The 18,773-nt window shown below is 42.3% G+C and overlaps 1 pseudogene across 1 annotated transcript; it reads right to left on the reverse strand.

Moving 5' to 3' along the window:
* Positions 1-3,527: 3,527 nt before the first annotated feature.
* Positions 3,528-17,769, reverse strand: LOC309630178 (heterogeneous nuclear ribonucleoprotein A1 pseudogene; annotated as a pseudogene). The gene has a single exon. The product of its transcript is annotated as a heterogeneous nuclear ribonucleoprotein A1 pseudogene (transcript).
* Between the last annotated feature and the right edge of the window lie 1,004 nt (positions 17,770-18,773).

Here is an 18,773-nt window from a genome sequence, read left to right on the forward strand (position 1 = left end):
ATTCTTTTCACATACTTATATTTCCATATTTAACCTGCATTTCTTTTATAATAAGAAAAAACACACATAACACTAAAAAATAGTCACTATCATCCAACCATCAAGATTTTGTACAGGGCTTCCCTGGTGGTGCAGTGGTTGAGAATCTGCCTGCCAATGCAGGGGACACGGGTTCGAGCCCTGGTCTGGGAAGATCCCACGTGCCGCAGAGCAACTGGGCCCGTGAGCCACAACTACTGAGCCTGCGCGTCTGGAGCTTGTGCTCCGCAACAAGAGAGGCCGCGATAGTGAGAGGCCCGCGCACCGCGATGAAGAGTGGCCCCCACTTGCCGCAACTAGAGAAAGCCCTCGCACAGAAACGAAGACCCAACACAGCCAAAAATAAATAAATAAATAAATAAGTAAATAAAGGAGTTCCTTTAAAAAAAAAAAGAAGGAGACAAGCTCCCTGTTGGGAAAAAAAAAAAAAAAGATTTTGTACAAAAATGATAAGCATGATGATATTTAATCCTGGAAAGATCTGGGGAAATGAGTACTTTCATTCCTTGCTGGTAGAAACATGAATTATTCCAGTCTTTCTGAACGGCCATGTGGTAATAAGTATGAAAAGCCTTAAAATGTGTATCTGCTCTGACTTAGCAATTCCACTTCTAGAAATTTGTTCTTTAAAGATTTATTTTAGGGAACCTAAGAACATGCATAGAGACTTATACAAGGATTTTGTGGCAGCTTTATTAGCAAAACCCTAATAAAATAATTGGACCCAAGTGTCCAATTATAGGTAACTGAAGAAAAGAATTAGGACATTCTATACTATGGAATATTATGCATCCTTTAAAACTCAAGTTGTAGAAGCATATTTGTGTTTATGGTATATTGCTAACTGAAAAACTAAGCTACAAAACTGCAGGTTTAGTATTACTTCATTAGCCACAATATTAATGCAAAACAAAATATCCCAGAACTCAGTGGCTTACCACAGACAGTTACTCTCATGCTCACAGTGGGCAGGTTGTCTGAGGTTAGGCTGATCTGGGCTGGGCTCTGCTGGGTGGCTCTTCTTCAGGCTGGGGCAGCGGAATGGGCTCCCAGCTGCAGGTGGGGTCAGGCCTATTTTCGTTGTCTCTCATCCCCCAGGACAGCAGCTCCCAGGGGCACATTCTCAGAGTGGAACAAGCCCCAACCATAACCAAATTTAAAGCCTCTGCTCATTTACATCCACCAGCATTCCATGACCACAGCAAGTCCGTGGCCAAGCCTTGTACCAATAACTTGGGAAACTATAATACTTGGTGCTGCCACAAGTGAGAGGAATAACCAGGTGGCATGGCAAAGGGCACGGGTATGTGGAAGGGGGTAGAATTGCAAATAAGATTGCCATCTTCGGGCTTCCCTGGTGGCGCAGTGGTTGAGAGTCCGCCTGCCAATGCGGGGGACACGGGTTCGAGCCCTGGTCTGGGAAGATCCCACATGCCGCGGAGCAACTGGGCCCGTGAGCCACAACCACTGAGCGTGCGCATCTGGAGCCTGTGCTCCGCAACGAGAGGCCGCGACAGTGAGAGGCCTGCGCACCGCGATGAAGAGTGGCCCCCACTCGCCGCACCTAGTGAAAGCCCTCGCATAGAAACGAAGACCCAACACAGCCAAAAATAAATAAATAAATTTAAAAAAAAATAAGCAAAGGAAGGATAAAAAAAAAAAAAAAAGATTGCCATCTTCTACCTCTGACACTTTTTAAAAAATAATTAACATGCAATATCTACCTCTCTATTATCTATTTATGAAAGAATCTTTTTCAATAAGAAATGGGTTTTGCATTGAGTGACAGAAATCTTGACTATGACCTAAAAAGTAAAATGTTAATTTTTCTAATGGAACAAGAAGACCAAAGGCAGGTAGACCAACAATGTCATCAAAGAGGGAGGCTCTTCTGTCACCCTGACCAACCATCCTCAGCATGTGGCCTTCATCCTTAAGTCACAAGATGCCTGAGGCCCTGCAGGTATGTGTGTGCCGCTCCCCAAACCTTGAATTTTTCAGAAGTATTGATTTTGTTTACGTGGATTAATATGGACTTGGTCTCTACCTTGGTGGGTACAAAGAGCTGCTGAGGATTGCAGTTTTCCTTTTTTCCTCTTTTGCAAAGAAATACCAGGCTTCCAGGATTAATAATAAGAACTGTTGATTTACACATTGCCTGGAGTCACCCAACATTTTACCCAAATCTGATGTCAGTTTCTCTGAAGAGATTACCCAACCCACTTGCTTCCCCCTGTATCCACATCAGCAACTGCAATTTAATACTCGTGGTTATCACAGGGTTCAGCCATAAGCAGTCCTTCCTTAGAAACAAAACAAAACAAAAGGATACCTCCAATATGTTTGTAATTTTATTCCTTGCTGGGAAGGGCCTAGTAAAATGCTTCCTGTGGCATAGCTGGAACAGTAGAGAAACCCATCAAAAGGGGGAGAGGCCAAGGGGGCCAAGGCCAGACACAATTAACTTCAGCCACTGGGGCTTTCAAGTGAAGGAAGCTGATTGTAGCAAATGTCTCCTTGCAGAACTGCCAACTTATTTAGAGATCCACTAGGGACCCGGAGCGTGGGGAGGCCGTCCCAAAGGCTGGAAACTCTTGCCTTGACTTGAATTTAGAAATAAGTTCAATGAGTTTCTACCCCAATGAGAATCATTAGTCCCTGGTTTACTTTTTAAAAGAAAGTTTAAGCCATCCAGGAACCAAAAATCATAGGATAGAGGCTTCACAGTTTATTTTTAATGCTTATAACCTAAGGGTAGGAGAGGACTGTTTTCATTTTCTATGACTTGACTAATGTAAGAGGCAATCCTCCTGGAATATACACTTCTCTCTCTTTCTCTCTTGGCCTCTCTCTCTTTCTTCTATACTGACAGTACTCCTTGATAATGTCAAATGTCCACATCTTGTCTACTGCTCTTTGAATTTTGACAAATGGGCACACATATAACTACCCGCAATACAAGATAGAGAAGCTTTCCATCATTCCAGAAAATTCCTCTGTGCCTCTTTCCAGTCACCCAGCACTGTTCTAATTTCTATCACCATAAGTTAGTTTTGCCTGTTCTTCAACTTCATATTAATAGAATCATAAAGTATGTATTCTTTTGTGTTTGGCTTCTTGTGCTCAATATAATGTTTTTGATTCATCCATGATGTTGCCTGCATCAAGAGTTTGTTTCTTTTGATTGATGAGTAGTATTCCATTGTAAAAATATACCATAATTTGTTTATCTATTCTCTTGCTGATGTTCCCAGTTATTATGAATAAAGCTATCATGAAAGTTTTGGACACATCTTTTTGAGGAATATGTTTTCATTTCACTTGGGTATGTATCTAGAAGTGGATTTTCTGCTCATAAGTTAGATAACATGTTGAACTAAAATTTTACTATTTTATGTTTTCACCAACAATGTATGGTTGCCAACACTTGGTATTGTCAGTCTTGTAATTTCAGACATTCTGATGCATGTGTTGCAGTATTTCATTGTGGTTTTAATTTGCATTCCCCTGTTGCCTTATGATGTTGAACACCTTTTCATGTATTGATATTCCTTGGCTTTTCAGGTATCTTCTTTTGAAAGTGCTTGTTAAAGATTTTTGTCCATTTTTTATTAATTGGGTTTTTTATTATTGATTTGTAGGAATTCTATATATATTCTAGATTAAGTCTTTTTCAAATATACACTTCTTGAATATTTCATCCCAATCTGTAGCTTGACTTTTCACTTTCTTAATGTTTCTTTTGATGAGAAGTATTTAATTTTGATAAAGTCCAATGTATGAATGTTTGCTTTTATTGGTAGTGTCTTTTATGACTTTCTAAGAAATCTTTCCCTGCCCCAAATAGTGAAGATATTTATGTATGTTTTCCACTTCAAATTAATTTATACGTATAGTGTGAGGTAGGAGTCAAGCTTTATTATTTTCCTGTGCCAATATCTAGTTTTTCCACCATTTTTTCCTGATATTTACTGACATGTGACTTATTTGCCTTTCTACATTGAATTGCTTTGACATTTTTGACAAAAAGCAATTGACCATGCATCTATATGTAGCCCAATAACCACTGTAGATCTATTTCTGGACTCTTTCTCCTGTTCTATTGATCTATTTTTTACCTTATACCAATAGTACACTATCGTGATTACTATAGCTTTTTAGTAAGTCTTGAAATCAGCTAGCATAACTCCTTCAACTTTGTTCTTCTTTTTCATGATTGTTCTGACTATTTAAGATCCTTTGCATAAATATTTAGAATCAGCTTATTCATTTCTACAAAAATCTCTGCTGGGATTTAGGTTGGGATTGCATTAACTGGATAGATAAATTTGAGGAAAGCTGACATCTTAACATACTAAATCTTCCAATTCATGAACATGGCATATCTCTGCATTTATTTAAGACTTCTCTAATTTGTCTCAGCAATATTTTATAAATTTCTGTGTAGAGACCTTGCATATCTTTCATTAAACTTAAATTTATTCTTAGTATTTGATCCTTAGGTTACTTTCAGTAGTGTATTTTAATTTTATTTTCCCATCATTTGTTGCCTGTATAGAGACATACAATTTAATCTTTATACATTGGTCTCTTACCCTGCAACTTTACTAAATTCACTAAAAAATTCTAGTAGTGTGTAGATTCCTTTGGATGTTTCATGTACACAGTGATGTCAACTGTGAATAAAGATAGTTTTCCTTCTTTCTTTCTCATCTTTATGCCTTTTATTTCTGTCCTTGACTTATTGCACTGGCTAGGCCCTCTACTGAATTGTAGAATAGAAGTGATAAGAGTGAATATCCTTGCCTTGACTGTAGAGGAAAAGCATCTAATATTTTACCATTAAGTGTGATGTTAGTTCTAAGTGTTCAATAGATACCCCTTATTAGAGAGGAGGTTTCTTTCCCTGATTTTCTACTTCGCTGAGAGCTTTTTGTTTTTGTTGTTGTTTGTTTTTTTTTTTAATACAGAATGGGTGTTGAATTTTATCAAATGTTTCCTCAGCATTTATTAGTACGGTCACAAGGTTTTTATTCTTTATGACATTGATTTTTTAATGTTCAACAAATATTCACACTTTGGATAAACCTCACTTTGTCAAGATATATTCTTCTTTTAATACATTGCTGTATTCTATTTGCTAATATTTTGTTTGTGATTTTGGTTAATTTCATAAGCTACTCTAATCTGAACAATAATCTGTCCTCATTCTGTCAAAATGAAGGTCGCCACAGTCCCAACTCAATAGTTCTACTGTTGCCAAACAAGTGTTTCATGAATCAGTGATTTTTTAAAATTTCTTATTTTTATCCTTCTGTATGAAAAGTTAAAAAGTAAAACTGAATAAAATTTACCATGGCACAAATACAAATGTGTAGATTGTAGAAACTTTCTGTGAAATCGGAATCATATAAAAGCTATAACAAAAACCAATTCTATTTCTGTGAATGTAAGAATGCTCTAAAAAAATAAAGGTTAAGAAAAAAATAGAAATGTCAAAAACAAACAGAAAAACAATTCTATTTGATATAGAAAAGTAAGAGCAAAACCAAATCCTATAATCGCTGTAACTGAGTGAATATTAAGGAGCCTGGCTCTCTATTCCTTGCAATGATGCTTGTCTTCATCAATTTATTATCAATACATAAATCCTAAAATGAACATTTTTAATCCTGGGATTAAGAATTGTCCTTTTACAACCTGGGAACCAAAATTATCTATGAAATATGTGACATGAATTTGAGGAAAAGAGGAAAGAAGAATCCCTGTCTCACATCACTGGCATCTCATCACCCCTAATTCCCATCCCATTTCCAGCCCCACCCAAGTCCTTTGGTCTCTGAGTTAACACAGTGACCTGCTGTGTGCAAAGGTGGACTCAGCTCAGGCCTTTTTTCTGAGCTAAAGTGGGGTCCCATGTCCCATATCCCACGTCAGGGGATCCCAGCTGCACCAGGCCCTAACAACCATCCCCTTAAAGTCTCTTTTCCCAGCATGCCCTTCCCCTAGATTTGCATCAGGAGGAGAATTAGGTAAAGGTTCCTTCTCACTCAGTCCCAAAGTAACCTGCCTCAGGAAACTAACTTTTCCAAACGGACTGTCTGAGCAGGAGATGCTGGGACAGGATGCTTTGGTTCTGCAACCAAAACCTCTCCTCTCCTCCGGCTTGGCTTGGAGTGGCACCTGCTCTCAGGTAACCTATGTCCAAAGCCCATTGCCCATACCCCTACAGCCAAGCCCTCTGGCATTCTTGCGCACGGGTTCTGTGGGTGGAGAGGGCGGCCTCTGTGGCTGAGCCGTCCCCACTGCTGGTTCCAACAGCCTTTCCTGACCATCAGTTCTGAGATATTCCTGATTCCTTCCAATAAACCACCTCCACCACACATGGCCCTTTGGTCTTCCTTACAGTCCTTGAGTTGGTTTTGGGTGCTTGCAACCAAAATAACCTTGACTGGGTCAGGGGACGCCAACGTGTGGCGGAAATGGAAGTGTCACAAGAGCCCTGCATGAAACAGGGCACAGCAAAGCAGGAGGACTTACCAAATTAGAATGGGATGGCAAATCAGGATCTCATGGCCAAGGTGACCCAACCAGCGGTGCAGGGGCGGGGGAAACATCTTCAGAGTGGAGAGCTGGTGGAGGGCGCCCTTGAAAACACAGCTTCAAACCTTGCAGTGTGGCTGGAGAGTGTTGGTCCCCTGAATGACACCTAAAGGATAGCATGAAAGATATGTGTTTCCAGGTGAATCGGGGCAACAGTAACCAAATAACGAAGTCCTAAGCACAGTCCTTCCAAATGCAGAGTAAAGAGAGGTTTGAGAGTCACCCAAAGCTTATTCCAACCCACATGGATGCAACTGCCAGCAGGACCCACCAACTGCAGCTTTCACATATGATTATTACTCTAGCTCCCTCCATTCATTCTCATGCCAGGCAGAGTCCTAGGTGCTGAAAACGTATCAGTCAATCAAACAAGGGTCCCAGTCCTCAGGGAGTTTGAATTCTATTTACTGAGCATCTACAGTCGGCTAAGCCCTTCACATGCACTCGTTCATTCAATCCTCAGAGCAACCCTATGAGGTAGGTACTGTAACAAGCTGTACTGTACACTTGACGAAACGAGGCTCAGAGAGATGAGGAAACCAACCCAAGGATGCACAGCCGGTGAATGGCCGAAGTAGGTCTGAGCGGGAAGCCTGACTCCAGGGTCCGAGTTCTTGACTTCCATCCAGGTAGAAGTGGCAATCAAGGCTTCTTCCCCCTTCTCCCTCACATGCACATATTATTAAGCTGGAAACCCTTCCAGGCACTGGGATAAAATGAGAAAGGAACCCTCAGTCTGGTAAGAGGTACAGCTGTGCTTGTTCTTGACAAAGAGAGCTCTAAAGAAGGAACCATTTATGGCCAGAATGTGGGTTCAGGAACAAGCATGCTAGAGAGGAAACCTCAAAGACAGAGGCTGAGAGAGGGGAAGGAGCAGGGAGCCTGGGGGGAAGACAAGAGGTCCAGCGTGGCTCTGAGACCAAACCCTGGAGGTGATGGAGATGGGGGGAGAGGCAGGGTGTGATGAAAGGCAGTCGTCAGGAAGCGGGTGGGAGGGAGTGTCAGGATGTCCTGTGCCTGGCACCATGTCTGTGACCTCCGAGCAAGGAAAGGAGAGAGGAAGTGAGGCGGGAGGAAGGGAAGGGGAAGAAGAAGTTGAAAAACCAAGGTGGTTCAGGTTATGAAAGACTTGCAGGGTTCTAGTAAAAAGTGTGCACTTTTTGTTGTCAATGGGCAGTCATTAATGGTTTAATCAAGGAAGTGATAAGCAGTACTCGACCAAATCTGCTTTTCTGTATTAGATGATAGATAGAGATAGATAATAGATACCTAGATGATTGATTGATTGATAATTGATAGATGATAGATAGATAATAGATAGATACATAAATAGATACATAGATGATCAATCGATTGATAGATAATAGATAGATGATAGATAGATGAGAGAGAGAAAGGCGGAGGTAGAGGAAGATGCAGAAGGAGACTGGATGAGAATGGAGATGGGCTGAAGGTGGGATAGGGAAGAGACTAGGGATGTGCTTTTCCCCCTGGGGGGTGGAGGTATAGAAGGCACTAGGGGTGGACAGAAGACAGGATTTTTTGTTACATTTCTCCCGCTCCCAGCGCTCTGCACAGGCTGGAGACCGGGCGACAGAGGATGCAGGAGGCAAGTGCTGGCCTGAAAGAGCAGCCACTTCCCCTGACCAATGCCCAACACCCAGGCTTGGATCACCGACTGGAGCCGCTGGGAACTGGAACTCAGCCCTGCTTGAGAAGCCCCTGCCTGAAAACTTAGGGGGTTTGTTTTCATGTTTGGACTTAGCAGCCGTCTCCACATTGGCCTCCGTCTCCAGTCCTCACGGTGACTGCCTGTCGGGTCTAAGGGTTATTAGGAGGGGACAAATCCGCAGGTAGCGGCCACCTTGCCCGCCGTGGCAGCCTCGCAAAGCCAGGCTCCTGCTGCGAAGGGCCAAGCCACCCTGGGAGGGAAATGACCAAGGTCAAGGTTGGGGACGCAGCATCTGCAGCAAAGCATTTGCCCCATTCTCCTCCTGTGGTCATTGTTACTTTCCACTGACCAGCTGCCTGCAGGCTTCTGGTAGAGACAGAATGTGTAACACAGCCGCCATTCAGTGGAGATTAATGCCTGAAATGAGCCACACCTCTGAACAATTGCTTCCTAGAAGAGGGACAGCGCTGAATGGCCAGGGAGCCCCATTGATGACTGTTATGAAAGAGGTAAAGGCCCGCGTAGGGGGAAAGAAAAGTTTCACACCGCCCCTCAAACCTAGCTCCGATTCTTCCTCCTCGCCCTTCTTTTCCCTTCTGACTGCCCATTTGGCCCATGTTGCCCTAATCCAGACTCGTTCTTTTATGTACGGGGACTTGGGCAGCCAGCTGAAAATTCACGGATTTGCTACTGTAAGTCATATCACTGCGGCTGCGTGCCGATCGCATTAGTACTATTATCTGCGCAACTTTCCGACTTGACAATTAGTTACTATCATTCACACTGTGCAATCAGCTGTTAAATCCTCATTTATGCTCATTTGAATATGAATGTGCCGTTCAATAACATGTTAGATTGCCATGTTTACAAATATACTCCAGGTATTTAGAAATTTAGATGATGCAAAACATACTCTTTAAGCCGTGCTCGGTGCCAGTTTAAATAACTTAAGCCTATTTATCAGTCACTTAGCAATTCTTTTCACATACTTCTGTTTTCCTGGGTCCTACCCTTCTCAACCAAAACTAAAATATGCTCTCTTTTTGTTTGTTTGCTTTGTTGCTGTATTAAACTAATAATCTTCAAGATGGGACTTAATTAGCAGTCACCTCTGCAGTGGGTCTTCTTTTCTAATTCCAGCTGATCTAATTCCTGCCTCTTTTAGAGGCAGATGAAACAGTAAATGGGAAAAAGAAAAAAAAAAGATCTCTGCCGCTGCAATGTTAAATATCAAGTCTTTGAAAGCAAATGATTTGTATGTAGCACAAAGGGGAGGGAAGAGCAAATTTTTGAATGAAGGTAAAACCTAAGAGAAAAGATACACTTGACCGTAAACTCTTGGAAGGGAAACAAGTGTATACTCAGAGCAGGGCTGCTCAAACTTTAATGTGCCTTGGAGGCACCTGGGGATTCCCTAGGACTTGCAGAGCTGGTTCAGTAAATAGAGCTGGGGCAAGACACCTAACCATCTCCCAGGTGCTACTGATGCACCTACGAGACCAGGTACCACAGCGGGCAGCAAGGCTCTAAAACATAAATCATACATCCACCTTCAACTATTATCCTTACAATAAGAACACACATTAGGAGACTTAAGGACCAAGCTTGACAATTCCACTCTGGAATAACCAAAAGAATTGAAAGCAGAGTCTTGAAGAAATATACGTACACCCATGTTCACAGTAGCATTATTTCGCAATAGCCAAGACATGGAAGCAACCCAAGTGTCCATCCCTGGATGACCTGATAAATAGAATGTGATATATAAATGTAATGGAATGTTATTCAATCTTAAAAAGGAAGGAAATTCTGGGACAGGCTGCAACATGAAAGAACCTTGAGGACATTATGCTAAGTGAAATAAGCCAGACACCAAAGAACACATATTGTATGATTCCACTTAGATGAAGTATCTAGAATAGTCAAACTCATAGAAACAGAAAGAATGGTGGTTGCCAGGGGCTGGAGGGAAGAGGAAATGGGGAGTTGTTTAATGGATACAGAGTTTCGGTTTTGCAAAATGAAAAAGTTCTGGGGATTGGCTGCATGACAACGTGAGTAGGCTGGACAATACTGAACTACGCACTTAAATATGGTTAAGATGGTAAATTTTATGTTATGTGCATTTTACCACAATTTTTTTTAATGTTTTTAAGAAATTGGAAAAAAAATCTTGGTTTTAGAAACATTGTAAAAAAAAAATTCTTTTTCTACCAAGAAAGCCATATTTCAGCTAACTCTTATTCAATTCTTCAATGGGCTGGTCAGCTGTCACCAGTCCTGATACCAGCCAAAAAAGGATTAATCAATTTTTCTTCCACACTCCCATGTCCTCTGATCAAAACTCTATTTCAGTAATTATTGCATTCTGATCAATGTTCAAATTCTGTGTGTCTCCACCTCACTCTCTCGAATGTGAGGTTTTGAAGGCGATGGTTTGCCCTACAGCTATTTGGTAGATGCTGCTGGAGGCCGAACCTTCAGGCACTTCTTCTCTCCTCCTTCCTGACACAATCCCCATTTTACTCCGGTGTCTCCCCTTCTCCAATCTGTCCACATGCTTCCGAGGAGGCTGGGCCCCTAGTGCGTGGGCCATGAGAAGTCCAAGTCAATCATGATGGCGCCATTCCCCTTGTCAATGACTGGTTCCAACATAGTCATGGGCCAATTTTGTGGTCAATGAGATAGGAGGGGGTTCTGCTGAGGAGCTTCAGGAAAAGATTTCCTTGCTTTTTTTTTTTTTTTAAAAAAGACACATTTATTCAGCTTCATGATCAGACTATTACATTTAGCAGTCAGCAGCATGGGTGCAAAAAAAAAAAAAATCTACATTAAAACCCTTTGTTGGAATGCTTTATACTTTCCACAGAACAGAAACTAAAATAATCTGTTATACAACTGGTCACAGGGCTTCCCTGGTGGTGCAGTGGTTGAGAATCCCCCTGCCAATGCAGGAGACACGGGTTCGAGCCCTGGTCTGGGAAGATCCCACATGCCGCGGAGCAACTAGGCCCGTGAGCCACATTACTGAGCCTGTGCATCTGGAGCCTGTGCTCCGCAACAAGAGAGGCCGCGATAGTGAGAGGTCCGTGCACCGCGATGAAGAATGGCCCCCGCTCGCTGCAACTAGAGAAAGCCCTGGCACAGAAACGAACACCCAACACAGCCAAAAATTAATTAATTAATTAAAAAAAAAACAAAAACAAACAATTGGTCACAAATACAGTCCTCCAGTTTTTTTTGCCCATACACATGAGTTTTGTCTAAACCATGTCTTCTTTGTAGCAGCTGGGCCCTGCCACCACTGTGCTTGGCTGAGTTCACAAATCTGTTGTAGCCTGGAGCTTCCCTGTTACTTCTCCGGGTCTCCTCTCCTGCTAAGCTTTGTTTCCCGGCGGTAATTAAAATCTTCTGCCCCCGCCATAGCTCCTGCTGCTGCTGGAACCACCACAGCCACCTTGTTTTCGTGGTTTGGCAAAGTATTGGCCTCCACCACCACAGGGGCCAGCACTTCTGCCTCCAAAGTTTCCTCCTTTCATGGGTCCAAAATTTGAAGATTGATTGTTGTAACTGCCAAAATCATTGTAGCTTCCGCCACCTCCAAAATGGCTTCCATCATTACCGAATCCATTATAGCCGTCCCCACTGCCACCATATCCCCCACCACCGTGGCTGCCACCAAAGCCACCTCAGCCACTGAAGTTTCCTCTGCGACCAAAGCTGTCATTCCCACCAAAACCACCTCCAAGACCACCACCAAAGTTTCCAGAACCACTTCGACCTCTTTGGCCGGATGAAGCACTATCATCTCTTGCTTAGGTAGGGCTTTCCTTTCTTCACAGTTGAGGCAATTCACAGTGTGGTATTTCTGAATGACAATCTTGTCTACGGAGTCACGGTCATCAAAAGTTAGGAAAGCAAAGCCTCTCCTTTTGCCACTGCTTCCGTCAGTCATGAATTCAGTCACTTCGATTTTCCCATACTGTTCAAAATAATCTCTTAGGTGATGTTCTTCAGTGTCTTCTTTAACGTCACCACCAAAAATCTTTTTCACAGGTACATGGGCACCAGGTCTTTGAGAATCTTCTTCTCTTGAGACGGCCCTCTTTGGTTCCACCACTCTTCCATCCACCTTGTGTGGCCTTGCATTCATGGCCGCATCCACGTCCTCCACGGTGGCATACGTGACAAACCCGAAGCCTCTGCAGCGCTTGGTGCTTGGATCCCTCATTACCACACAATCTGTGAGCGTTCCCCTTTGCTCAGAATGGCTCCTCAGACTCTCATTGGTTGTTTCAAAGCTCAAACCTCCGATGAAGAGCTTCCACAGCTGTTCGGGCTCTTTGGGACACTCTGACTCGGACATGACGGCAGTGGAGGGGCGAGATGTCAACGATACTTACTCAGCAGCAACCACGGGCAGAAGGCCCATCTACCGAACATATCTCGATTTCCTTGCTTTTAAAAGAAGACACAAGGAAGAGATTGTTCCTCTGCTTAGGAGGGATGTGGTCCACCCGAATGAGACACAGGGGATGAAAGCCGCTCTCTTGACACCAGTCTGAGGGTTAAGCCAGCACCAGAAAGGGGCAGAGGCAAAGGAATCCCAAAAGACAGAGAAAGAGCCAGAGCCACGCTGCCTTTGGATCCCTCACCATATAAAATAATAGAGTGCTTCATGGTTTAAGCTGGCTGAGTAGGAGTGTTCTGTCTCTTGCCTCCAAAACCACCTTAACCAACACCAGTACCTTGCAGACAGGAGATACTCTGCAATTTGCAGGATGAATTAAAGTAGGAAGACGGGGCTGGTTCACTGCCCGCAGAGGACTCCTTAGGCAGCATGACCGTCCCCCATGCTAAGCAACCTCATACACGAAAAGGTTTTTCCAGCTAGAAAGATACAGGGTCTTTTTGTCTGTTTGCTTGCTTGTTTTATTAAAGGATTCTTCATGGGCTACTTTTCCTAGAAAACATTTTAAATGTCTTTTAATTTTACCTTTTGACAGCCTGTGTGTTACAGAGCAAAGTTCAGGAATAGGTCATCACAATGGCAGATGTTTATTGAGCACTTATTATATGCCAGACATTATTACGCTGTTGTCATCTACACAACATCCCTCAGCTTGATACCGTTATCACCTGCCTTTTACAAATAAAGAAACAGAGGCACAGAAAATTTAATTCCCTTGCCCAAGGCTAGCAACTGGGATTTGAACCTGAACAGTTGGCTCCTACATTATGCTGTGTAGGTACACTTTGGTTAGGTGCACTGTGGCACTCCTTAGTTCAGATAACTGCAATCCATTCCGTAGAGGGTGGTCAGAAAAATCTTTAAACTATTAAAATCTCCTTAAGACTCAAATCATATTAACCTCCACTCAGTGCCCTTCAGTGGATTCCTGTGGATGTTCTAGAGAGCATCCAAGATAACTGACACAGCCCACAAGGCTCTGCCTATGTTACCCACAGTCATTTCCAGCCCTGCCCCCATCCTACTGACCACTCTGGCCACTCTGACCACCTTCCAGCTCCTCTAACATTCAGTCTTTTTCATCTCAAGGCCTTTGCACCTGCTTTTCATTCTGCCTGGGCTCACACCTTCCCCTCTCCCCTCAGACAGACAGACAGATACACACACACACACACACACACACACACACACACACACACACACACCCCCTTACTCCTAGATAACTTCAGCTCATCCTTCAAGTCTCAGTGTAAACATTTTACTTTCTCAGAGAGTTCTTTGCTGACCCGTTAGTCTAAGTTTGTCCCACCATCATCCTCTCCCCTGTCACCTTTGTCACAGCCTTTATCAGAATGGATAATCCCATCAGTCAGTATGACTTGCTGCTATGTCTCTGTCCTCCCCAAGGAGAGGCTCAGCTCCAAGTCTGTGTTGTCACTAAGGTGTCCCCAGCGACAGACAGGCGTATCATCGGCAATGGTGGGGAAATATTCAGGGAAAAGGGGGAGAAAGGAAGTTGAGAAGGGAAGAAAAAGTTGGACGGAAGGAAGGCAGGTGAAACTGGGAGAAGACTGGAAGGAAGGAAGGGATTGTGGGGCTCCTCTGAGTTGCCACTTTCATCACTGTAACATTCTCCACTCAAATAAGCAAGGGCTTTGGCCTTAGCAATGGCTAGCTTGTTTCCTTCCTTCCGCCCTCCCTTCCTCCCTCTTTTTCTTCCCTCTTTCCTCCCTCCCTTCCTTCCTTCCTTTCTCTTTGTATGTCTACCCTCCTATTTCCTTATTCCTTTTTTTAAATCTCCATAAAACAAAGGTAAATTATTAAATAGAACCAGCATCAAAACATTAAATTATCCTTAAATTTGAAAGTGAAACATCTGTGTTGGGCACACAAGACATTTTTACCATTTTTTACAGAGAGTCACAGGGATTTTCCTCCTTCCACCTTCCTTTCCTTCTCAAGGACGTATCCATTTACATTATGTGGATGGGTCTTACAATCTCCCCTACATTTCGGTGCAATAATACCAACCAAGCTAATATACTGGAACTAGGCATATTATAACTAAGAAAGGCAACTAGACAAATAGCTGGATCTTTCACATATAGGATTAAGTGACTGTAAAGAAATTGTATCATGGGGTCAAGAGATTTACTGCTTAAACATTTTCCTTTAATGAATTAAGAAAGAACTAGTGAGAAAAATATAATGACATGGAAATATCCAAGCAAACAGAAAACATTTAAAGTTGAGAACTGTTAAAATAGAGAGTAACCTGAGAAAAGCAATACAATTTCTAGCACTTTAAGTCGATTTAAAACAGACAAAATAAATTCATTCTAGAACATACCCAGCTACCTATGAAATGTGATTATATTCAATATACTGCCTTAAAATTTATTTTTCAGAGCACTTCATTAATAATATAAGTAAAATGGTATTGACCAACAAAACTTTACACCACTGACGCCATACATTGTTTTCCTGGGTATGAAAGCACAAAGGATTGTGCTTTGGAAAAGGATTGTGTATGGAAAAACGGGAAATGCCTTCTTTCTTTCTTTGGGTCATTTTCACATTCATTTTATTCAGAGTACCCATCAGTTAAGAGCCTGATGTAGCAATGAGACTGATGAAAGCAAGGAAGGAGGGAATCTATGCATTCAAATTAGTATTATCATTCAAGGGTGTTCCCTGGAGATTATGCATTTATTCTTCAGTAACTCCATCCGCAATTATTTTGGGAAAATTTCCATTTGGAACTATCTTTTCTGTGGCGGTTCTGCTTGGCAGGAGGTGTACAAGTTAGCTCATCACTGATATATGTGTATCACCTGCCATGATAAAGGTTTAGGCTTGGAAGGGACTCTACAGTTTATCAAGTCTTTATTCTATGGATGAGAAAACTGAGATCCAGAAAATTTAAGACAGTTGACAAAGTCACAGAGCTTTCATTCACTTAAAAATCAATGAGAGGGGGCTTCCCTGGTGGTGCAGTGGTTGAGAATCTGCCTGCCAATGCAGGGGACACGGGTTCGAGCCCTGGCCTGGGAAGATCCCACATGCCGCGGAGCAGCTGGGCCCGTGAGCCACAATTACTGAGCCTGCGCGTCTGGAGCCTGTGCTCCGCAACAAGAGAGGCCGCGATAGTGAGAGGCCCGCGCACCGTGATGAAGAGTGGCCCCCGCTTGCCACAACTAGAGAAAGCCCTCGCACAGAAACAAAGACCCAACACAGCCAAAAATAAATAAATAAATAAATATTAAAAATCAATGAGAGAATGAGAAAAGGGATTTGAATCACCACTTCTTTGAATTGTTCAACGTATATAATTCTTTTTTATTGGATCCCCTCATTCATTCATTCCACAAATATTTACTGAGTACATGCCCGGCACTGCTGAGGATATAGCAGTGAACAAAACAGACAAAAAACTGCACATTTTCATGGAGTTCACATTCCAGGGATTCAATAAAATTCCTGATTCTATTTTCTGTTCTAAGGTTGCTGTTTTAACAATTCTCAGGAACCACCTGATTAGAATCAAAGATGTTGAACAAAATGCTCTACTGACATAATTTGATGAGTGTAGGAATTACAAAAATGAGTCAACTCTATTGATTACAAAGAGACAAGAAAGCAGTGTACGTTCAATTTTTTAAAGGAGAAATTAAACCCCATGAAAAAACAATGTTCCAATATGACATCCAGATTCACCAGCCATATCTCCTAAAACAGAGGGCAAGACTGTTAGAAATAAGAGAAAAGAAAACTAAGCATTTTTAAAGGCTTTCCATGTAGGGTAAGAAAACATGAAACTTTTGGCAAGCATCCTGGCAGCTTGCAGGATGAAACCACTCACTGCCTGCAAGTGTTTATCCCACAGCTGTTGGAAATGAAGGATGTCAAAATACGCAAAAGTAAGAATCCATGCACACACATCAAAGAAGCAAATCTCCTGGGCGCACCCAGCGTCGAAGTGGACAATAGATGGAGCTCATGAGGAGACGCAGGAATGAGAGGTCCTGGACCATGTAGAAGACCAACCAATCTTGATGTCACAACCAGAACCTGGCCTGTGTTCATGTCTCCTGTACCGTCATGGAAAACTATCCCAGACATTCGGAAATCCATTTTAATAGGATACAAGGCCTGTGGCTGTTACTTCATTCTGTACAAGGTGCATTTATTTACTCAATGATGACATCAGGAAAACTTAGGCAGAGCTCCCTTTTTTCTTTTTGTGTTTTTTTTTCTTTTTTAAAGAAATCTCATATTTACTGCCCCAAAAGAAATCGTTATTCTTAAAAGCCAAATGTTGATCCTATCTTATAAAGAAAAAAATTTTTTATTTTGAGAAGCTGATATTCTGCAAGTTCATACAACCCTGTAGTTCTTTGGTTTAAGTGAAAATACCACATTCCAGGCACAAAGGAGCGGCTAAATTCACTAATGGGGCAAAGACTATGCAACCTTCTAGGTGACAGTTTCACAATTTGGAGAAATGGTGATATGCTTTGTTTCTCTGTTTTTCAATCTTTGTGGAATTTGACCATGTTTGTTTTACAATTTCAATAAATGTTTACTAAAAATAAAATAGAGTGAATCTCCACTAGGGCTAGAAGAGGCATGTGCTAAGGTTCCCCGTTTCACATAAAGTGACAAAGGAAGGTGACGAAGCCATAGAAAGCAATGGAGAGATTATCCACAGGTCAACCAAGTCATAGAACATGGGATATACAAGGATTAAGTTTTTTCTCTTACATCACCTATTCATTCAAATAATTCAAGACACTTTTGTAAGCATTAGGAAATTGGTCCCTAAAATGTCATATGCTATTAAGGTAAGAAAAAGAAAGAGGGGGAAGGCAGTCGAGGTGCATTATAAATCACTCTGATGAGAACCTAGAGAGGACACAGGACAAGCCACAGTTCAGAGCTGCAGGCCACATGAGGCTGAATCAATAGGGGCAAATATGGCTTCCCAGCCACCGTGTGCTCTGGCCCGCAAAAGTCAGCTGGCAGGACTTGTACCATATAATAAATTCCCAGAGGACAGCTTGACTACATATATAAAAACATGTATATCCTTCAACCCAATAATTCCTCTTTTAAGTCTTTAAGAGCTAATCAGAGAAGTACACAAAAATGTCTGCATAGAAGATGCTCATTTCAGCATTCTTTATAACATGAAAAAAATGGACATGCCCTCAATGTCCCACAAAAGGGCTATATGAGGGACTCACGCTGCCTTTAAAAGGAAATACACAGACATAAAATCAGTGATATGAAAAATATCTCCATGACATACTGTTGAGCAAAAACAAGCAGTTTATAAAATGACATGCATGGTATAGTGTCATTTTTATTCAATGAGATGTACCAATGATAGAGAGACATCTGGAAGAATGGTCTCCAGTCAATTGGCAGTGGATATCTCTAGGCGGAGAATTTAGGAAAACCTTTACTTTGTTTCTTATTCTGTCCTGTGTTGTTCCAACCTTCTAAAAGAGTGCGTGTGGATTTCATCATCTAGTCCTGGAAGGACTGGGAAAGGACCACCGCTGGAGCCTCTTGGAAAGTCCCGGGAAACCCTGGGATACCGGTCAGTGGGAGGCCCCGTGGCTGGATTGGAGGGTAGGCAGAAAGGCTTAAATGATGTGGAAGCATAGAGAGAGCCAAGGCAGTTTATGGCAAGAGGAAGGACTGTGACGAAGCAGAATTTCCGGGTGATTAGACTGAATTCTCTTCAAGTCTGCATGGGATTGCGTGTCCCCATTATTATTCATAGAATTCCTGCCATCAGAGGACTCAGTGGGCCACTGCAACAGCCTGGCTAACCGAGATTTCCCGGGTTAGCTTAGGGCCTGTGCAGGAAAAACAAATACCAAGTTAACTTTCTCAAGAAATACCACCGTGTTTCGAGGTGGAGGAGAAATTGTTCCAGGGAACATACTAAATCATCAACGTCCACGGGTAGGCTCAAAA

The sequence above is a fragment of the Balaenoptera borealis genome (assembly GCF_965194805.1).
Source record: "Balaenoptera borealis genome assembly, chromosome: 5".
NCBI lineage: Eukaryota > Metazoa > Chordata > Mammalia > Artiodactyla > Balaenopteridae > Balaenoptera > Balaenoptera borealis.